Source organism: Pseudorca crassidens, chromosome 16 (genome assembly GCF_039906515.1).
Source record: "Pseudorca crassidens isolate mPseCra1 chromosome 16, mPseCra1.hap1, whole genome shotgun sequence".
Taxonomy (NCBI): Eukaryota; Metazoa; Chordata; class Mammalia; order Artiodactyla; family Delphinidae; genus Pseudorca; species Pseudorca crassidens.
This window is the reverse complement of record NC_090311.1, coordinates 48,142,985-48,160,697: the sequence shown is the minus strand read 5'-3', so window position 1 is coordinate 48,160,697 and position 17,713 is coordinate 48,142,985. Positions and strand designations below refer to the sequence as shown.

At 37.7% G+C, this 17,713-nt stretch overlaps 1 protein-coding gene across 9 annotated transcripts in view; it reads left to right on the top strand.

Annotated features, from left to right (window-relative positions):
- SHLD2 (shieldin complex subunit 2) overlaps positions 1 to 17,713 on the top strand; it is a 111,781-nt gene that overhangs the window by 16,277 nt on the left and 77,791 nt on the right. The window contains exon 3 of one of the 9 annotated variants that reach the window (XM_067710291.1): positions 11,620 to 11,682. The exons of the other annotated variants lie outside the window; for them this stretch is intronic. The gene's annotated coding sequence lies outside the window, so the exon portion shown is untranslated. The remainder of the gene's footprint in view (positions 1 to 11,619; positions 11,683 to 17,713) is intronic. 9 annotated transcript variants of the gene reach the window in all.

The window sequence follows — 17,713 nt, the reverse complement described above, 5'->3', positions numbered from 1 at the left end:
CAAAAGGAGGGAATGGCAGTATAAATAGTTCTTGATCTCTTTAAAGGCATGTAAATTTAGTAATATTGCAGCAATAGTTTAGCCATATTTGTTATAAAGTATAACCTGAAATACTACATGTTAAATGTGTTTTTTTTTTTTTTTTTTTTTTTTGGCCAGACCGTGCAGCTTTCAGGATCTTAGTTCCTGCACCAGGGGTTGAACCTAGGCCACAGCAGTGAAAATGCCAAGTCCTAACGGATGGACCGCCAGGGAATTCCCTAAATGTCTACTTTTGGACATTTAGAAAATGTATCAATTGATAAAGTTACAAAATAATATTCTGAGACTTTTACCTCTCCCAACATGCCTTAAAACCAAAGGTTACACTACATTAATATTTGGCATATTTTAAATATGCTTTCAGACTTCCTCAAGTCACAAAATACTTAGAATCATGATGCATGGTGTTTTGGCAGAACACTAAGAAATACTGATGTGTGTGATTTCATTGTACAAACTAAGAACAATTTTGCTAGCAGGTAATATGACTTCGTTGTATGTTTAACCATTTCTGCCTCTCACAAAACGATAAATAACCTTTGAAAGAAATCACATTTCATACTTTTCCCGTCTTTGACCACTAGGCCAGTTTGCTTTGTTTTGTCATCTAGTAGAACTTTAGCTCAAAGGCAAGTGGTATCAAGTAAGAGTTAAGCAAAATTGACATACTCCATAAAAAAACTTGGAAAATGTAGAGAAGTAGGAAGAAGGGTCACCTATGGCTCAAATCAACCATAGTTGACATTTGGGTGTTTGTTTATTTATTAATTTATTTTTTGTTTCTTGGTTTTTTTGGGGTTTCTTTTGGATTGGGCTAAGTGGCTTTATTAGAGAAAGCCAAGATTACAAAGGACTTAACAGTTGGCATCTTCTTGCTTAAGGTGGGCACAGCATTGACAAAGCACTGGTTGTACTGCATACGCTTCTTGGCCCGGCCCATTTTCTTTTTCTCTTGTTGGCCACCTTGGGAATCTGACCTCTTACTTTCCTGGCACGGGTCAGGGAACCATGGACTTTACCTCCAAACATGCGGCTGGCTACTTCCAGAGTGCTCGGAGTGCTCACAGCCTCCACCCCACACTGGCCCAGGGTAGCCTCATCCTGCAGGAGCAGGACCTGATCTTCTGGAGTGAGGCCCTCCAACGAGGCTACATGAGCCTTGATCTGGGCGACTGTCACCTGGCCAGTCACCTGGAGAGTGTGTAGCTCCTGCGCGCAAACAGCTGCATGTTGGCAACTGAACCGCTTTACCACTGCCGCTAACGTGAAGATGGAGTTGAGAAAGGAAGGAATGAGGGTGTGCACATCCTCTCCGCCTGCTGTTGCCATGTCACTGGGTGTACTTTCATTTTTTTATTTATTATTATTTTTTTAAGTTAATTTATTTTTGGCTGCATTGGGTCTTCATTGTTGCCTTCGGGCTTTCTCTAGTTGTGGCGAGCGGGGACTACTCATCATTGCAGTGCGCGGGCTTCTCATTGCGGTGGCTTCTCCTGTTGCAGAGCACGGGCTCTAGGCTCACGGGCTTCAGTAGTTGTGGCACGAGGGCTCAGTATTTGTGGCTCGCGGGCTCTAGAGCGCAGGCTCAGTAGTTGTGGCGCACGGGCTTAGTTGCTCCACGGCATGTGGGATCTTCCTGGACTAGGGCTTGAACCCGTGTCCCCTGCATTGGCAGGCGGATTCTTAACCATTGCGCCACTAGGGAAGCCCTTGGCGTATTTTTAGATTTAGTTTTTGTCTTAAATTTTGATTACTTGGTGTTTTGTTGGCTTGTTATAGAAAATTACGCTTATGCTACAAAAATAAACTAGTAACTTGCTTTTTCACATAGCATTATTCATAATCTTTCAAATATAATTTGTAATGACTGTGTAATGCAAGTAATGTACCACTCTTTGTTTCATCCTTCCACTAAAATTAGACTTATTTATTTATTTATGGCTGCACCAGTCAGCTTGCGGGATCTTAGTTTCTGGACCAGAGATGGAACCTGGGCCTCAGCAGTGAGAGCTCTGAGTCCTAACCACTAGACCACCAGGGAATTCCCTAGACTTCTTTAGTATTTCTAATTTTCCACAATATTGAACAATGAGGCAATATGTGTATTTAAGGTTTTATCTTGTATTCTTATTTATTTCCATAGTATAGATTCTTGGAGATTGATTTGTTTGATCAAAGGTTGTAAGCATTTCTGAAGATCCTGACACATACTGCTTAGAAAAAAATTCTAAATGGAAGGGTAGCATGATCAGCACTATGATAATGACTGTAAATTTGCCAAATGGGCACAATAAATACCAAACGGAAAACACGCCATCATTTGAATATTGACTTCTATACAACAGACATGAGACTTAAATAGATGTATCTTGATAACGGAAACTATTCATGTCCTTATTCAAATGATTGCAGGCTGGGTGATAATGAATAGGTTCCATATAGTATCTTGGATAATTGAATGACTACTGTGATGAGATGTGATCACTTGAAGCCACTGAGGGCTATGAGAATGGAAAATAAAACAATGCTCTATTCTACTACATGTATAGGTTCCAGGCACTGAACCCATGTGCTGGAATCTGTAAGGAGATATTACTGGCTTATTAAGGATACAACTCAGGAATAGCCAAGTGGAAGAGATGTGTAGGGCAAGGTATGGGGGAAGGGGTGTGGAGCTTCCCATGCCTTCTTCCACATGCCACCCTTCCTGCACCTCGATGTGTTCACCAACTGGGAAGTACTAAACTTGTATTTTTTTTAAACAGATTTAATTTTAGTGATGGAATTCTTTATTGTTTCTCATAGTGTTTTTTGTTTGTTTTGATTTGATTTTAAAAGACATTAATCAGTCTTGAGAGATGGTCTGTGGAAAAGTGGGTTCTATCATATAAGTTTGGGAAACTGCATACTAGGTATATCCCTTGACTCCTTGGAGATTCATGATGAGCATCAACTTTTATCAGGTTAATAAAGGCTCAGGGAAATGATGTTACTACTAATAATGTAACATTTATCAAGCACTTATTATTTTAAGGCTCTGTTCTAAGAACCCCAGATTTTTTTTAAAAACATCTTTATTGGAGTATAATTGCTTTACAAAGGTGTGTTAGTTTCTGCTTTATAACAAAGTGAATCAGCTATACATATACATATATCCCTATATCTCAACCCCAGATGTATTAATCTTTCTAATTTTTACAACAAACCTGTCTTTGCAATTGTCTCCTTTTTTTTTTTTTTTTTTTAACAGGTGGGAAACCTGAGACCCAGAGTAGTGAAATAACATGTTCCAAATCTCATGGCTAGGCCAGGAGGTGGAAGAGCAGGGATTGAAACCCAGATAGTCTGACTCCAGCGGGCTCTGGGCACTATGTTGTACTGCTTGTAACCAGTGAAGAAACTGGTTTAGTGTTAAGTCCGGCATTTCTCAAACTTGTTTGACTGTGGAAACTCATTATCTTTCAATATTTTTATAGGGATTAGTCTTCCATGAAGTTAACTCTGAAAAATGCTGCTTCGAGCCAGCCTACGCTGGTGATCTGCAGTCTTTCAAAAAGTGTTGCTTTAGAATAGAACTATTTTTTTTAACTTGGTTCTCTTTTGATAATATTAAATGTATACTTATTTATTTGTTACTTTTTTTCTACTCAAAAGCCTAATATTTTTGACTTGAAGGTATTTTATATTCTCTTTCACAGTCACCGTCACAGGAATTTTTAAAAGGGCGACATCACTCTTTAGTACTTTTGAGGTACTAAAACAGTTCATAATCCAAATCATTACTTTACTCTGCTTTCTCAGCTCTAATATTATCATAAAGTTTTAAAAATAAATTAAACTGACAGGTATTTAGTGCCATGGAGCATTATAATAATTGACATCAGAGTTTGAACCTTGGCTCTGCCTTTTTATTAGCTATGTAATCTTTTTTTTTTTTTTTTTTGCGGTACGCGGGCCTCTCACTGTTGTGGCCTCTCCCGTTGCGGAGCACAGGCTCTGGACGCGCAGGCTCAGCGGCCATGGCTCACGGGCCCAGCAGCCCCGCGGCACGTGGGATCTTCCTGGACCGGGGCACGAACCTGTGTCCCCTGCATCGGCAGGCGGATTCTCAACCACTGCGCCACCAGGGAAACCCTTAGTTATGTAATCTTAGAAAAGGTACTTCATTTCTCAAAACTTCTGTTTCTTCCTCTAAAAGGTTAAGGTGGCTGTGAGAATTAAAAGTAGTATCTGGCACATAGAAGGGTCACAGTAAATGTTAATTACCCTTCTTTTTTTCTTTTCTTAAGTTATCTCGATTCTATATACCATTAATGATTATGAAAGTAGTTGGAAAAGAAAAATCAGTTTTAAATTTGAACTGTCTCAGCATTATGCTGATATCAGCTACATTTCTGATAAAGTGATGTTGTCATGATACAGGTTGTATGGGAGTTAAAACCAGTTTCCTTCTGGCTTTCCAACTGGCATAATAAGCAAAACCTGACTAGGCAAACATAGACCTATTCATTAGATCACTTATTATTAATGTTAAACTAGCTTTGGTGCTGACTTTTCCTGTTCTTTTTGAAATTTCACTGTTGTCATTTAAAATCTGACCTTCAAAAGCTTTGTAAAATGCTTAATGGTTTAAATTATCCTTCAGAACATAAGAAGTATATTTTCCAAAGTGGTGTTCTCTATCTAGCAATATGGTCAAAATCATGCAGGAGGACAGAATTGCTTATATTTTCACATTATCTACTGGAGGCTTATTCAGTTTTTATGGCAATCAACTTCTGGCTTTAGGGACAGTACTTAACATGTATAACCAAAGCATGAATAATCATTTAAAACAAAGCTACTAAAAGAAAAATCTATGGGGATTTTTCAATTTCACAATGATTTACTGCCTAAGCAAAAAGAAGATGGGTTTCGTTTGAGCTGTATGTGGGAGATCTCTAATATTCTATTCTAAGTGCTTCGTCTAGCCCTGGTACATAGTAAACACTCAGTAAATATTTATTGACTGACTGAATTTGGTTTCTAATCCCAACTATGTGCCTTGCAACTTCTGTAACCTTGGACCTTCTTGCACCTTCTAAACTTCAGTTTCTTATGTAAAAAAGGAGGCATCAATATTTACTTCCCAGTATTGTTGTAACAATTAAGTGTTCATGCATTAAAATAGCCAGTCCAGCACATGGCACATAGTAGGCAAACAGTGCACTGCATGTTTCCCCAGGCACATCACTTCATTCTTCCGTAATGTTCTTTTCAAGCACTCTTTTTCTTTCTCATTACCTAAACATTTAGAAGCTGTATTAAAGAGATAAGATGAATGTTTGCCAATTAAACTGAAATTATATTCCTTTGTAGCCCACACTTGGAATGTTTTAGCAAAAATGATTCTATGTCTGACAGACCTTGGTTTGAATCCTGGCTTTGCAGTGTACTAGTGTTGTGACCTTAGGGAAGTTACTTAACCTCTCTGTAAGGTATTGCGAGCAGAAATGAGTTAAATATATAAAGCCTCTATTTCCATTGCCTGGTTCTCATAGGCCCCAAATAGATGTTATTATTTTAAGTTGAAACTGTTATTTAATCTGATAATTTACATAATTAATTCATGTAGATTGAGAGCCTACTCTACTCAAATGCCATTAAGAGCAAGCAGGAAGATTGTGAATGGACTCTGGGCAAATTATTATGTAGGCGACTGAATTTTACCTTGCCTAGAATCAGGTTCAGCAGAAGTGGTATTTTCTGTTATATTTGAGGTAAAATAAATTAATGGGCTATTATTGCATTTGGCATGGCCTTTTTTTTTTTGGATGTTGCTTTTCTGTATTGAATATCAAAATTTAAAAAAATGAATGTCAGAGATAGCTTCATGAGGGCTAAAGCAGACCAGGTAAATTTTGCTGTCTAAAAAGTTTTTCGGGGGACTTCCCTGGTAGTCCAGTGGTAAAGAATCCGCCATACAATGCAGGGAATGTGGGTTTGATCCCTGGTCAGGGAACTAAGATCCCACATGCCACGGGGCAACTAAGCCCGCGTGCCACAACTTCTGAGCTAGCGCGCCACAACTTCTAAGCTAGTGCATCTCAACTAGAGAGCCTGTGTGCCGCAAACTACAGAGCCCACGTGCCCTGAAGCCTGCACACCACAACTAGAGAAGAAGAAAAAAACTCTCATGCCACAACTAGGGAGAAGCCCGCGCACTGCAACAAAGATCCCGTGTGCTGCAACTAAGACCCAACACAGCCAAGAATAAAGTAAATAAATCTTAAATAAATAAATAAATAATAAATAAAAAGTATTTTGGGACTTCCCTGGTGGCGCAGTTGTTAAGAATCCATCTGCCAGTGCAGGGGACACGGGTTCAAGCCCTGGTCTTGGGAGATCCCACATGCTGCGGAGCAACTAACCCCCTGAGCCACAACTACTGAGCCCACATGCCACAACTACTAAAGCCCATGCACCTAGAGCCTGTGCTCCACAACAAGAGAAGCCACCACAATGAGAAGCCCATGCACCACAATGAAGAGTAGCCCCCACTCGCCACAACTAGAGAAAGCCCGCACACAGCAATGAAGACCCAGTGCAGCCAATAAATAAATAAATAAAATAAAAAGTTTTTCATCTTTTGCTGATCTTCTTCGTTAGAAATAAACATGTTCCTCTCCTGTACTAAAATTGAACATACGATATTGGTAAGCCAAATTTAATAAAACATTCTGCCTATTTTAAAACTCACTTGACTTGTTTAGATATTATATAAAATTGATTCCTACCCTGGCAGACTAAGCATTGCAAAGCTGGCAATAAAAGATTTTTATGCGAATTCCTGACAAATAGAAAAGCTTAAGGATGGTATTGGGCATTATAGAAAAAGGTTTATTTCTGAAAATATTTCTAGGGACTTCCCTGGTGGTCCAGTGGCTAAGACTCCATGCTCCCAACGCAGGGGGCCCAGGTTCGATCCCTGGTCAAGGAACTAGATCCCACATGCCCAACTAAGAATTCGTATGCCACAACTAAAGATCCCGTATGCCACAGGTAAAGATCCTGTATGCGGCAACAAAGATCCCGCACAAGGCGTGGAAGATCCTGCATGCCACAACTAAGACCTGGCACAACCAAAATAAATAAATATATAAATAAAAATGTTTCTAATGTCCATATCAAATTAACAATAAGGTTTTTAAAGAAATACCAAAATAATCATCATTTATTTTGGAAGTTAACTTTCTCTGATAAGATGTTAGCATCTGTTTTTGGTTTTGTAGGGTTTCTTTCATTAATTAAAGTATAATTCACATAGCATAAAAGCTTCAGTGGCTTTGAGTATAATCAGTGTTGTGCAACCATCACCATTATCTAGTTCCAGAACTTTTTCATCGCCCTCAAAGGAAACCCCTCTTAAGTTTTCCCCCTTCTCCTAGCCCCTGGCAGCCATATATCTGTTTATATTTCTATGGAGTTGCCTGTTCTGAGTAATTTATATAAATAGAATCATACGATATATTGCCTTATGTGTCTGGTTCCTTTAGTGTAGCGTGTTTTCAGAGTTTACCTGTGATGTGGCATATCAGTACTTTGTAGCTCTTCTGGGCTGAATAATATTCCATTGTGAGGATATACCACATTTGGTTCATCCATTCATCAGTTGATGGATGTTTGGGTTATTTCCACTTTTTGACTGATAGGAATGATGCTGCTATGAACATTCATTTACAGGTTTTTGTGGACATATGTTTTCAATTCTCCTTGGTGTATACCTAGGATGTAATTACTGGGTTATATGATATCTTTATGTTTAACTTTTTGAGGAACTGTCAAACAGTTTTTCCGAAGCAGCTGCATCATGTTATGTAGTTTTTAGTGTTATTTAAGATACTTGGAAGAAATGAGAAAAAAGTTTATGAAAATGTTAACCTAAGCATGTTAGTACTCATGAGAGTCATTCTGGCAAGCCAGGTGGAAGTCTCAATTTGCCTCATTTGCTTTTCAGAATGAAAACATTAAAATATAAACCTACACTATAGAAGTAGTGTGAATTTTTATTCTCTCTTGTTCCTTCACCCACCCACTTCTCCTAAAAGTTTGGAAATGCTTGGAATTAATGCTGTTTACTTTCATCTAAGGATAGGTGTCTAAAAGTGACATATTAAGTTTCCTGCTTTGCTTTTCCTTAATGAGTTTCATATTTTATTATACAGTTTACTAAAGCAGAGAAACTGATCTGGTCTTTCTACAGAAAACATTCTTAATCAAAATTCAACATAAAAAACAATTAAAAAATTAAAAGTAGATTTAATTGCTTATGTTTAAATTTTCTTGGATATAAAAATATTTTTCAAAAATACCACATAAAGACCTTACTTAAAAATCTTTGTGTAAAAAATGTTGTGTTAATGTAGTGGATGCTTTAGAGATGCTTTTGTCTCCTCTGCTGATGATGCTACCCTTGTCTCTTGTTCTCACTAGTCATTATCAACTATTCAAACAAACTCCTATTCTAACAAATATTTATACAACCTTCATAAATTTACATGAAATGAAATCATTATAAAGAAATAAAGTATATTGGTTTCATTGGGGAAATAGACTTTCAAAGCAGAAAGGGTATTTATGGAGTAATTTCTAATGCTAGATTGGAGCTTACGTTCTTTTCATGCCTTTCTCATTTAAGGTGACAATCCACATGAATTTTATGTTTGGAAGAAGAAATGTGATTATCAGTCATTCCATAAAGCTTGATGTGAACCCTGGCTCTCTAGGCTAAATTAATCTTTATTTCTTTAAGGATGTATCATAGAGATTGAGTTGTTTTTTTGAGTAATGAAAAATTAAGGGTGTTCTTTTTTAGGTAAACTCAGGTTTTAAACTATGGAAGTCAGCTTTGCAATGTGGACATCCAATTCATTGTTTACTAAATTCTGTAATGTTAACCTATAATTTTCAGTTGTTTTGCAATTATTTTTGTTCTTAACATGATTTATGTTATTGGGTTGGGTAATTTTATCTACTTTCATTTCTGGAATGTTTAAGTATAGGTAGTTGGCATTTGAACTAGAGAAATGTTGGGTTTTAAACAGAATTTCTTCTGAATATTGAATCTTGGTTTTTTTTTTTTTGGCCATGCTGCACCTGGCATCCAGGATCTTAGTTCCCTGACCAGGGATTGAACCTGTGCCCCCTGCAGTGGAAGCATGGAGTCTTAACCACTGGACCGCCAGGGAAGTCCCTGAGTATTGAATCTTTTAATAAGTGTTTTTTATTACATTTTTTGGTCCATTGTATTAATTTTTCAGTTGATAACCTTTGGTACTGACTAGAGGTAGTATAGAAACTGCTTTCTACCTCAAAAAAATTTAAAAATAAATTTTAGATTAAAAAAATCGACCTCAAAAAATTAAAAAATACAATTACTGTGTGATTCAGCAATTCCACTTTGGGGAACATATTCTAAAGAAGTGAAATCTCTGTCTTGAAGAGATATCTGCACCCCCATGTTCATTGTAGCATTATTTATAATAGCCAAGACATGGAAATAACCTAGGTGTTCATTGATGGCTGAATGGATAAAGAAAATGTGGTGTATGGGACTTCCCTGGTGGTGCAGTGGTTAAGAATCCGCCTGCCAATGCAGGGTACATGGGTTTGAGCCCTGGTCCGGGAAGATCCCACATGCCGCAGAGCAACTAAGCCCGTGCACCACTACTGAGCCGGTGCTCTAGACCCTGAGAACCACAACTACTGAAACCTGTGCTCTGGAACCTGCGAGCTACAACTACCTACCCCATGTGCCACAACTACTGAGCCTGCGTTCTAGAGCCCGTGAGCCACAACTACTGAGGCCCGCGCACCTAGAGCCCGTGAGCCACAACTACTGAGGCCCGCGCACCTAGAGCCCGTGCTCTGCAACAAGAGAAGCCACCACAATGAGAAGCCCACGCACCACAACGAAGAGCAGACCCCACTTAATGCAACTAGAGAAAGTCCATGCGCAGCAACAAAGACCCAACACAGCCAAAAGTAAATAATTAATTACAAAAAAAGAAAAAATACTGACTTGGACCTGGGAGGCCAAATCATTTTAAAAAAAAAGAAAATGTGGTGTGTATATATACAATGGGGTATTATTCAACCATAAAAATAAGGAAATCCTGCCATTTGCAACAACATGGATGGACCTCAAGGGCATTATGCTAAGTAAAATAAGCCAGACCAAGAAAGACAAATACTTTATGATATCACTTAAATGTGGAATCTAAAAAAACTGAAGGCACAGAAACAGAACAGATTGGTGGTTGTCAGAGGGGTGGGCCTGGGGAGATAGGGGAAGGTGGTCAAAAGGTACAGACGTCAGTTATAAGATAAATAAGTTCTGGAGGTGTAATGTACAGCATGGTGACTATAGTTAACAGTACTACATTAAATATTTAAAAATTGCGAACAGAGTAAATCTTAAGCGTTCTCATCACAAGAAAAAAATTTATAACTATGTGAGGTGATGGTTGTTAACTTATTGTGGTAATCATTTTGTAGTATATACATATATCAAATTATTATACCCTATACCTTAAACTAATGCAATGTTTTATGTCAATTATATCTCAATAAAACTGGGGGAGGAATCCTCCCAGATAAAATATTGATGGCTGCAATTTTTATATAAGATATTGGTGAAGGGAAAGAAGCAGGGAATTTTGGAGGTCAAGTTTTATATTATGAAACCCAACTTAGTGATTTATACATACTTCAAAACAGTAGGAGTGATCTGTGACCAAAATGTGATTTCTAGGAGAAATGACTATTATGTAGATGGAGTATCTGCCCAGGCTTTATTGTTCTTGGTGTTCAAACTCTGATCTTTTTGCCAAGATAAAGGAAAATGTTCCTTCAATTGCAAATTGTAGTGTATTTCTCCATAAAAAGAGTATAGTTCAAATAGTACTCTTAATTCTAGTTATTCATTTGTTAAATAAATATTTTAAGCTTCTAATAGAAGTCAGGTACTCTGTTACATACTGTTTATGTTTACAAGTATCCAAAGATGAATAAAACAAAGTGTGAGACAACTCTTAAGTAACTATTTTTTTGCTAGCTGTTAGAGCACAAGAGATTGAAAGCCACCTAACATGGTTATATTTATTCTTTTCTTTTTTCCACAGTTCTTAGGTATGTGTGGATTAAATTGGCCTTTATTTCTTGCCCAGGATCTGAACTTTATCTCATACTTTTCTCCTTTGGAAAAATGTTTCTCAGGTTTCATAACAAAGTAGAACTGAACTTGGAGAGCACAAGTTGGAGACTTTATCTCTTTAGAAGTGGAAAAATGCTGGTCTCAGCATTATTGAGTTAATGTATAGTTAGGACCAAGTTTTCAGTTCTAATTGCTGACTTACTTAGTGAGTGAATGATTGATCATAATCAACTAAGAAGTGTAAGATAAAGCCTGGTATCCTGAGTAGTTTCTCAGGTGCAGTCGGTTCTTCAGAATGATAAGCATCTTCAGAGACAGCCTTCATTAATTGTTATTTCTGTTTCTCTTGGGTCATCAGACAGTTTATCTTCTTCCCCCCACAGTGCCCGCCACCCTTTTTGGAGATATGGGAAAGGGTTAGAGGCCTTGATGTTTGAATAGACAAGGTAAGCATTCAAATAAACTTTTCAGTATCATTGTGACAATTAAGTTGAATGATTTGAAATAAAAAATAATTTCAGTTATTTAAAAAGAGTTAAAGTATTAACTGTGTTAATATTTATTTCTAACACTGCTGTAAGCACTTTATGTTCATTATTGGGTTGAAGCCTCATTACAGTCCTGGGAGAGGGATACTGTTACACACACTTTATAGACGGGGGAACTGAAGCACAGAAACCTAGGGATTTCTGCTCTTGACGTCACGCATTTGACAAGAGTTATGATAGCACAGGCGTAATGTTGCTTTTTTCTTGCCCTTTTCCACGCATCAAATGCATTCGTTTGTGTTGTTTTCTATTTTGCAGGACAATTTTGTTAGACTTCTTGGTTTCCAGAGGTCACATTTAGTTGCCAAGATGATTTTATGTCCTTGGGAAATCCTTAAGTACCTTATTTCCTTATCTTCCATATTTTTCTTCTTCAGAGTTATACAGTTTAATGAGCCAAGTAGTTTGTCAGGGATTGTCCAGACAGACAGTACTTCTTGGTCCCCACCTTCACTTCCCCTTCTCAGAGGTAACCACTCTCAACTCCTAGCTGTTTTGTGTTTACCTGTGATTTTTCAAGTAATGTATTTGATGCTTTCAGTTTGGGACATAACTTGTTTATATGGCTTTTTGTGTCCTTATCACTAACTCAACTCAAAATTTGCTACCAGTTGCCCAAATTTCCTGTTTTCTTTCACATAATTTATTCTGTCAATGTCGTCATCTCAGAGAAGTCCCTCCAGAGTAACGTGCTCCAGTCTGGAGTGGTTTCCATTTTCTCATAGTGCCCAGCTATCATTCTAGGCACTTCCTTTTCTTCTGTGTTGGATCTTCTGTTTCTTCTGTTCTATGTCTTCCTCTTTCTTGGTTTACTCCCACAATTTGCTGAAGAAAGGGTGAATGGGAGGCAGATTATTTGATATGTTGCATTTCTGAAAATGCCTTTATTTCCCTCTTAACTTTGATAAATAATTTGGCCTGAGTATAACATTCAGATTGGGAATCAATGCTGTTGTAAGGTTCTTAGAACAGGTTAAGCGGTACTGTCATTCTTTGTTATCCCCGGGAAGTGGTTCCAGGACCTCCCTTGGATACCAAAATCCTCAGATTTCTCAAGTCCATTATGTAAAATGGCACAGTATTTGTATGTAACCTATGCACATCCTCCTGTATACTTTAAGTCATCTCTAGATTATTTATAATACCTAAAACAAGGTAAATGCTATGTAAATAGTTGTGAATACAATGTAAATGCTGTGTTAATAGTTGCTGGCATGCAACAAATTTAAGTTTTGCTTTTTGGAACTTTCTGGGTTTTGTTTTTTTTTTTGATCTGCAGTTGGTTGAGTCTGCAGATATGGAACCCATGTATATGGCAGGCTGGCTGTATGTTATTTGAAGACTGTGTAAAGTTAAAGATGTAAATTGACAATCCTATAGCGATGGCTAAAAAACCAGTACAAAGCACAAATGAAACAAATAGTAGTGCCATTAAGCACTGTTTGGAGGGAAACATTGCATTAAATTCTTATATTAGGAAAGAAGAAAGCTCTCAAATCAATGGTCTAAACCAGAGATCAGCAAACTTCAGCTTGTAGGCCATATCCAGCCCATTACCTGTTCCTGTGTGGCTTGTGACCTAGAATGGTCTATATGTAATAAAATGGCTGAAAAAGAATCAAAAGGAGACTAATATTTTGTGACATGTGAAAGTAGGAAAATCAAATTTCGGTGACCGTAAAGTTTTATTGGAACATAGCCATGCTCATCTGTTTATGTATTTTCCATGGCTGCTTTCTTGCTACATCCACAGTGTACAGTAATTGTAACAGACTGTATGACCTGCAAAGCATAAAATACTTACTTTGTGACCTGTTGTAGAAAACATTTGCCAACCTTAGCTATAGATCCTAAAGATTTTAAAGCAGTAATGTGGATATTTATTTCTCTTTCATCACCTTTATTCAACATTGAACTAGTGGTCCTAGAAAGTGTAATAAGTCAAGAAAAAGAACATAATCAAGCATAAAAATTAGAAAAGAATTAAAACTGTTACTTACATATGACATGATTGTGTACATGGAAAACCCTATGGAATCTACAAAAAACAATTTTAATAAGTGAATTTAGCAAAATCACTATATGAAAATAATTTGTAGTTCTCAATATTAGCAATGAACTATTTGAAAACTGAAATAAAAACTGTTATTTCTGATAGCATAAAAAAAGTAAATACCTATGAATAAATCTAACTAAGGATATGCTCTCAACACTGAAAAGGTAGAAACATTGCTAATGTAAGTTTTAAAAAAAACCCAGATAAATGGTGATATTCCATATTCACGGATTGGAAGACTCAACATTATTAAGATGGAATTCTCTCTAAATTGACCGATAGATTCAACTCAGTCTTCTTTAACATCCTAGTAGGCTTTGTTTGAAGAAATAGATAAGACAATTCTATGAACTTACCAAGATGTAAAGGTCTAAGAATAGCCAAAATAATTTTGAAAAAGACAGTTGGAGGACTTTTGTTTACTGATGTCAGGATTTTCCACAGAGCTACAGTAATCAAGACAGTGTAGTGTTGGCATAAGGATAGACATTTAGATCAGTGATACACAATAGAGATCTCAGAAATAGACTCATACATTTTCCCACCAAAGTGCCAAGTCAGTCCAATGGGAGGAAGAAAGACAAATGTTGCTCTAACTTGATATCTATATGGAAAACAATGAACTATCACCTCAACTCATTCCATGCACAGAAACTAATTTGCAGTGGATCATATATCTAAAATGCAAAAGCAAAAACGATACAATTTCTGTATTATCTCTCACTTCATAACAAATTTCCCAATACTTCCTGGCTTAAAGTAACAAATATTTATTATGTTACAGTTAATCTGTGTCAGGAATACAGGAGGAATTTAGCTAGGTAATTCTAGCACAGAGTCTCTCATCCAGTTGTAGCCAAGATTTTAGCAAGAATGTAATCATCTGAAGGCTTGACTGGGGCTGGAGACTCCCCTTCTAAGATGGCTTATGTCCCACGGCTATTGGCTAGAGGCCTCAGCTCTTCACTGGCTATTGGCTGGAGACTCAGTTCTTCACCACACGAGCCTATTCTTAGGGCTGTTTGAGTGCCCTCATAACACGGCAGCTGACTTCCCTCAGAGTAAGTAAGTGATCAAAGAGGGAGCACAAGGAGGAAGTGGCATTGCCTTTTATGACAAAGTCTTGGGAGTCACATACCATCACTTCCACCATATTCTACTCATTACTCCAGCCCATGTTTAAGGGTAGAGGAATTAAGCCTCACCTCCTGAAGGGAGGAGTATCAAATAATTTGTGGACATATTTTTAAAATGTCAAAGCTTCTAGAAGGAAAAAAAAGAGAATATCCTTATGACTTTGGAGTATTCAAATATTTATTGGATAAGATCCTAAAAGAAAAAAGATACGTAAAAGAAAAAAAATTGATAAATTGGACCTCAACTAATTTAACATTACTGCCTTTTACAAGATAACACTAAGGGACTTCCCTGGTGGTCCAGTGGCTAAGGCTCCACACTTCCAATGCAGGGGGCCCAAATTTGATCCCTGGTCAGGGAACTAGATCCCACATGCCACAACTAAGAGTTCTCATGCCACAACTAAAGATCCCACGTGCCACAACTAAGACCCAGCACAGCCAAATAAATAAATAAATAATTTAAAAAGTAATAAAAGATACCACTAAGAAAAAGAGTAGGTAAGTCCAGAGTAGGGAAAAAAAATTTCCAGCATATCTATCTGTCAAAGGACTTATATCTAGGGAATGTAAAGAAGTGCAATAACTCAATAGTAAAATGAGGAAAAGAGGAATAACCCAGTAACAGACTTCCCCAAAGAGGATATACTAATGACCAATAAGCACTTGCAAAGGTAGTCAACAACACTTAGTCAACAGGGAAATAATGCAAAGTAAATTCATAATAAGATATCGTCTCACACACTCTAGAGTGGCTAACAAGAGAAAGGCTGAAGATACTAAATGTTGGGCATGATGTGATGCAACTGGAATTCATCCATTGCTGATGGGTGTGCCAGATAGTATAGCTACTTTGGAGAGCTGTTTGGCATTTTCTACTGAAGTTAAACATATACATCCTATGATTTAACATTCTACCCCTATATATTTAATGAAGAGAAATGAAAACATATTTCCTCAAAATTATGAATTCAAGAATGTTCATAGCAGTCTTATTCATAAAAGCCCCAAACTGGAAACAACTGAAATGTCCATGTACAGGAAAATGGATAAACAACTTGTGGTGTATTTTGTGTGTGTGGTGTATTCACAGTACCCAACACCTGATACACCCAACAACACAGGTGAATCTCAAAACCATTGTGTTAAGTGAAAGGAACTAGACATAAATGAGCATATACTGTATTGTTTATATGAAGTTCAAGAAAAGACAAAACTATTCTGTAGTGATAGAAATCAGAAGATAATTGTAGGTTGGGAAGGGAAGGAAGCTGTTAGAAAAAGACATGAAAGAACTTCCTGAGATCATGGGAATGTTCTGTATTTTGTTTTGGGTGATGGTTACATGGGTGTAGACCATTGTCAATAGTCATCGAACAGAACTGTTAAGACCTGTGCCTATTATTGAATGTTTAATTATACTTCAAATTTTAAAAATAGTAAACAAGAGTCTAGGGGAAGAACGTTTAAGGCTGACGGAACAGCTAGTGCACATAGATGCTGAGGTATACCTTGGGGTATTTAAGGTGAAAGGAAGAAAGTGGTTTAGGTCAGGCAAGTAGGTCTGTCATCTATGGTTTGTTACATTTACTCTGTATATTTTAACTTGCTAAGCAACAGGTTTTTATTTTTATTTATTTATTTATTTGGCTATGTTGTAGCATGTGGGATCTTAGTTCCTTGACCAGGGATCGAACCCATGCCCCCTGCAGTGGAAGCGCAGAGTACTAACCACTGGACCGCCAGGGAATTCCCAGCAACAGGTTTTTAAATTTGAATATTTAATGTCTAGGAAATTTATCATCCCATTGCCAGATGACTAAAGAGAGGGAGAGAGAGGGAGAGGGAGGGAGGGAGGGAGAGAGAGAGAAAATTTGTCAGATTTGAAGGAAGGTATTAAGAAAGAGAAAGAGAGAGAGGTCCTCTTAAAAGCTATTTATTATTCACTTCATTATTAACTTTACAGTAAACCTTCTAAGTGGAATTCTTTGATAATGTAGCTCCTTTATGTTGAAGTTCTTTTCTTACCTCTCTAGATAAGCCAGTGCTTTTTTAAAAAACATAAATTTATTTATTTATTTATTTTTGGCTGCATCGGGTCTTCATTGCTGTGCTCAGGCTTTCTCTAGTTGTGGCGAGAGGGGGCTCTTCTTCGTTGTGGTGCGTGGGCCTCTCATTGCGGTGGCTTCTCTTGTGGAGCATGGGTTCTAGGTGCGTGGGCTTCAGTAGTTGTGGCTCATGGGCTCTAGAGCAAAGCCTCAGTAGTTGTGACGCACGGGCTTAGTTGCTCCGAGGCATGTGGGATCTTCCTGGACCAGGGCTCAAACCCATGTCCCCTGCATTGGCAGGCAGAGTCTTAACCACTGTGCCACCAGGGAAGTTCCACCAGTGTTTTCTGAGTGTGTTTCATATAACTTAATGGCAGCGTTCCGGCTTGGATTCTAGCTCCACAGTTGTGCAAAGTCAAAAACCCAGAGAGCCAGTGTGGTAGACTGGTTAAGATTTTAGGCTCTGCAGTTTGATTTCCTCATTCCAGTCTTGGCTCCACTGCCAGCAGGCTGTGTGACCTGGGGCAAGTTCCCTTCACTTCTATAAACCTGTTTTCTGAGGAGGCAGTAGAATAAGAAGGAAAATCAGGTTACTGCAAATAATCCAGATGATGGTGATTTGAACCAGGGCAGGAGCAGGTGAAGGTGGAGAAAAGTGGTCAAGTTCTGAATGAATTTTAAAGGTAGGG